Below are 6,000 nucleotides of genomic sequence, written 5' to 3'. Positions count from 1 at the left end.
GAAAAGACATATCCAAATAAATAAAATGCGCATACTTGTGATGTTATTTTGTGTTGCGTAAATATACAAAATGTTTGTCATCTTTTAATGGTGGTAATGTTGTGCGCTCAATGATATGTAGTAGCTAACGCTAGTGTGTGTGGTTGCTTATGATGTCTCGCTACTTAGTGTTTAATTCGCTAGCATGTACCTAAAGTATCTTGTGCTATTTCATCATATTCATACATATGCATCTTGCATCTCATTTAGTACCGAGAGATGATGATCGTGCAAGTGACGTGGTGCCAACCACAAGATGCGGATGATGGACAACCTAAGGAAGGATGGACATAACCAGTATTTGCTCGCCAAGTGAGTACCTCCCCCAACAAACACTATCTAAGTGTTAAATTAAAGGCAAGCCCCGGTTTTATGCATAACCGTTATATATACTATTTTACTGCACTTAATGTTTGTAGGCTTGTACTGTGCACTTAAGTGTAGGAGTTGACTGAAACCCTAGTTGCATGAACTCAGGATTCCTTTTGAGATGAATACTAGTATGCTAGGTCGAGTAGCTGCTTTATTAATTAGGGATCTCGGTAGAAGTCGAGTGATTTTCTAGCACTCGCGCGAGGTCAGGAAATTGGTTGTATCCACTTTCATATCATAATAATGTTGGTCTGTGGACATGGATCCATGGGGATGTGTGGTCTACGAGATGGAATTGGAATAAGGATTAACGTGCGGATACCTGTGTTAAGCGTTTGAACGTACTAAGCACATGCCGAGAAATATGGTAAATCGGTAAGCCTAGTACCTGATTGAACCTGGCAGCAGACTTTACCCCTCACGCGACCTGAGACGTGGTCTCCCATTCCGGTTATGGTGGGTACAAGTGCGGTCACTGCACGACGGCAGTCGGGGTGAGTGAGGCATTGTACGCCAAGGCGGTGAGCCCTGATCTGCTGACGGGGAATCGATGGGGACGGTTGATATATGTGGGGACGGAGTGCCTCGCCACATCCTGTGTTTAGGTTTACCTTGCAAGGATAAAAACTCGATTCGAATCGTCTGCTTCTCGCAGCTAATGAGACTGCTTGATCCATTGTACTGCATTGAGTAATAAGTGGAAATGAGGTGACTGGCAAAAGATGATGATTGGTAAAAATGTTTGATACCATGTATGAGTAGCTAGGTACACATCTAGTCTGAACGATTCTACTAAAACTTGAAAAGCTAAAACTTGTTTTTAGACTCAGCTAGTGCTTTTGGCAAACCAAACCCCTGGTAGAGGAGTAGACTCCTCACACCAGGTAAGTCTAGCTGAGTATTAGTATACTCAGCCTTGCTTGTGGCATAATTTTTGCAGGTACCTCCTTGATTTAGTTGATGGTGTGACTTGGCCTTCGTCCCTGCCACCGGGACAGACGGTCGAGTGGGTTACTGCTTCCGCAGGAGAGGACCAGGAGGAGTAGCGTGGCCAGGCTTCGCCATGTTACTCGGGTTTTCTCCGTTAGTTATTTTCGTTGCATTAAAATTTATGGTTATTATTTTTGAAACTCCGATAATGTAATCACTAATGATACTTATTAAATTTGTGGTATTATGTTTTATTGTATTTCTCTATGCCTCACCTTCGTGTGAGCTAGTGGTATTCGATCCTGGTAAGTGGCTTTATCGGACTAGATACGAGGGGTTGACGGGTTATTCCTGTTTAAGTGTGTTGCTACCCTTAAGGGTGCGACTTGGGCACTTAAGCTGGAATAATTCGGGCGGTTCCGCCACAGCTTGTATCAGAGCGAATACCACCATAGAGGAACCAATAAGTCGTGAATACCAACTTTTCTAAAGTAAAACTTGCTTAGAAACCAATGTTGGATAGATCGTCAGGACGATAAGGATAGACCTAGGACGTGAAGCCTTAGGAAATAGATGTGTAGCTAGGTGGCTATTTATATAGGCCATAAGGGCTACTACTAATATTAATAAGGATGCTGTAGAAGCACCCGAAAAAGTAGTTAGGTCTGAGAAGATGACTAGAATGAGCATGCATCATGGTTGTCGCATTGTAATTGTATTTTGTGCATCAACATGCTTCTCTCACCTATATTCCAATAATAATAACTTGTAAATAATGTGATGTACTGCTACGTTAGGAACTATAAGAAATGCCTTACCTTGTGTCAGATTGGTAAGTCTTGTTAGGCCGTGTTATGTGTTTCTCTTATCTTGTTATCTAGGAAATGTTTTAGTTGTTCAACCCTTTTTGCCCCCAACCAGCAAAAAAATGTTGTTTGTTTCGCTCATGAAAAGACACCCCCATTTTAAACAACCTAGTGGTTAGCAAGTGAAACCATTATAAAAAACATGCTTGTGTTAGTGTTTTTTTGAACCCTTGTGTGTTTCACCCTTGAGTTTACACCTGCACCGCTTATAGAACCCTATAGCTTGACCGCTAGACCAACCCAAGTCTCCTCGTGCACTTGTTGTGTCAAAAAAATTGATGATTGGGTCTAGTTGCGCAAACCATATGCAGGCCATGTTTCTTTTCATAAATCCTTGCCCCTAAAACTTCATAGCATTTCTGTCGATCATCCTAGCTGATCCTATATGTTTCTTTACATATGCAACCTGTTCTCATGTATCATATGTGGATCAGCCTAATATCTTATTTCTAGCCAATCTCATACTCTTCCTCCAAGAATCATGATGTCGTTTTATCGATTTGTATCTCTAAATGGTGTATCCATCAAGTTCGATGGATTATGTTGTTGACTTTAGTTCTCTCGTGTCTCAGCAAGTTGCCAATCTTGATCTCATGATCGGTTCATCCTCATATCAAATCTCGTATAAATCTCTGGCCTGATAATCCCCATGATGATCAAGAAATAGTTCTCAAGGTTGAAGAAAATTCTCATGTGATGATCTTTTTGTCAGCAATCTCTACTTCAACTCCGGTCACATTCTTATTTTCTGAGCCATACTCTCATGGGCTCCATCTATCTGTGCTATGTGGATTTCTTATTGGTTGTGTTTAGTAATGGTGTTGCGACTAAACGACTGATGGTGCCGCGATGAAACCGAGAGCCTCCTGTGGGCGCGCATACAAGGTTGAGCTGCTCGGCACGCGCTGGTATCGTGGTTAATAGTTGTGATCCATTGCGAGACTATACCGATGTGCTATCTTTTGTGAACATTCTCTCAGAGTGATCGCTGTATTTTGTCTCAATATGTCATGATATTCTATCCAAATCTATCGACAGTATCTTGTTAGATCCCATCTCATGAATTTTTCATCTATCTTCAGTCTGGGAGTTACATGCTTCTCCACCGTTAAAGATCCTCATTCGAATCTCGAGACGAGATTCTATTTAAGGGGGGAAGGCTGTGACACCCCAGGTGTCAGTTTTGTGTTATGTCGGGAGATTTGTCCCTAACTCGAATGCTCAGTAAAAATTTCTATTTCTCGATCGTGTCTATCTCTGTTTATCCGAATTATTCATGAAAATTCACCGAATTCGGAGTTCTTCGATCGCGAGAAACAACCAATTTTGGAGCGTGTTAAAACTTTTATTTCTCGAAACGAATGCAGACTCGAAAATCATTCTCGAATTATAAATCTCATCTGAAGCTCATAAAATCAAACTCTCAATGGTTGTTATTTGGTCTGAGCCCGAGTTTAATTCCTCGAACGTTGATCTATGTCTGACTATTTTAATCTGAGTCCGTACTCTCACATGGAATACTCAATATGTCGTCCTCTAATTAATTCTTACTCGACTCAGCCTAATATCTTGTGTCTGAATTGAATTCAAAAACCGCATCGACAGCGATATTCGCCTCCTCCGACTAAAAATACAAATCCGATCAAATCTCAGGACGATTTATTTTCGAATCATGCGTAGGGAATTAATGTCGAGCGAAGTCAAATCAAACTCTCAGCCAAGTTAATCGCCCGATCTTCCGAAATCTATTTCGCTCTGTTTTTTCGTAGAGACGAACTCCGCAGGAGCATTTGCATTCTGGGAAATAATTAGCGTTCCGATAATCCGTGTTTAATCAAAACGCCATAAAATAAAATGGAAATAAATTATCGTGGCCCAGTTTAGTGTTTGGGCCAGCCCAACCCAGCCCATTTGGCCCATTTGAAACCCTAACCCTAGGTTTTCTTCTATAAATAGGAGCCCTCTCCTTGCAAGTGGAGGCATTTTTGCACTCCCACCCCTCAAAAAATTCCATCCGCCACCAGCAGCCTTCTTCTCCCCCACGCTTTCTTCCTCTCTGGTTTTCCCACGACAGCTTCATCTCCAGCCAAGGCGTGGGCGCCATTCCCATGGCCGAGCTCACCTCCCTGCTGCGAGCTCGCCAACAATCTTCCCCACTCAGACCTCCATTCCCCTTGCTGTTGCTCGCCGCGAGCTCTCTCTGGCTTCTTCCCGAGTAGGCGCCCTGTTCCCCTGCGGCTCCCATGGCACCGGCGAAGCTCGAGCAGCCGAGCTCCTTCCCATGGCGCCCCCTTCTCTCCCCTTGGCGCCCCCTTCAGGCACGGCAACAGGAAGCCCTCCTCCCCACAGCAGCTCCCTCTGTCCGACGCCCTTGCAGCAGGACGCGCAGAGCCCCATGGCGCCCAGAAATTTTTCCAGTGCCTCCCTGTTCATCTTCCCTCCCCGGCTGCTGCTCGCCCCTTCCTCCTTTTTCCTAGTGCGGCAGCAACGAGCCCCTGCACGGATTGCAGCCATGGCGTCCAAGTCTTTGCGCAGCGATGCCGGTCCAAAAACTGCAGCCCCGTCACTCCCCTGGCTTCCTCGCTGCTAGCGCTGTGCGCGTGCCACGTGTTCGGTGATCTGTCCAAGTGAGGTGTTGAGCAGTGAGCAGCACACCGTGATGCCGCCGGGTGTTTGTTGTCTTTGCGCAGCCCCACCCGCGACGCCGTCGAAACCCGTGGTGAGAAAAACCCCGCTGCCCTTGCTGCTATATTTTTTTGTGCTCGGTAAAAATGTTGAACTGTTGTGTGTGTCTAATCGCAGCTAGTGTGTCACACCCGTTTCCAAAGGGCAGAGCCGGGTGCATAGCATATGTGTGCCAGGATCTATTTCCACACATATGTTGACATCACAAGTGTAATATATCAAAAGAACAATGCATAAGAGCGTAAATAACGATTATATTAACATATTACACTTCGAACAGACATAATGTCTTAACCTTTATTCATCAAAGTACAGCGAACATGGACATCCATCCACAGGAAGATGACCGGGGGTATCACTAGACTAGCATCCATGGAGTTCAGCATCATATCTTTATCTGCAACTTCTGATCAAAATTAAGCAAGGGTGAGCTCACTTATGGTCGAGGCTCAGCAAGTGGGGGAAAAACTAATGCAAGGTAACAAGGTGAGGCTAAGGTTGAGCAGTAAGCATTTTAGTTGGTCAACATTTTATTAACAACACCTATCTTACTAATAAGTGTGAATCCCAAGTATTCCCATTAAACAAAGGTATAAGAGTATATCAAAAACACTTAAGTGAAACCACTTAAGCAAACCATTGGCAGATCATCGGATCTCGATTTATTTCCATCTTCAAGTTCTATTATCATGTGAGGAGTTCAGGCTGCTCATAACCATGAGCACGGCTGATATATCAGTTTTACACTCTGCAGAGGTGGCACATCTTTACCCATGAGTCGCGATTCCCTTCTAGCCCGGGTTAGCTAGACCCGTATTCACTTCCAAGGTGAATGGCTAGGGTTTCACTACGAGGCTTCTCCCTAGAGTCCTCATTACGCAAATGCTGGAAATGGTCAAACTGCATAAGGCACACCTACCGTAACCAACTTATAGTCCAGACTACAGGGTAAAGCTTTGGGAACTATGCCCGTATCCAATCTGCCTGAGCCGGAACTATAAGAGCTTGCCAGATGCCCCCGTTCCTGTCAACCACGACCAGCACCCAACATAAGACTTCCCTAGTTATTTAGCCAAGACCAGAGCCATGATAGTTCTCATGGTAGCAC

Source organism: Zea mays, chromosome 10 (assembly GCF_902167145.1).
Source record: "Zea mays cultivar B73 chromosome 10, Zm-B73-REFERENCE-NAM-5.0, whole genome shotgun sequence".
NCBI classification, from domain to species: domain Eukaryota; kingdom Viridiplantae; phylum Streptophyta; class Magnoliopsida; order Poales; family Poaceae; genus Zea; species Zea mays.
Note: the sequence above shows the minus strand (reverse complement) of the source record.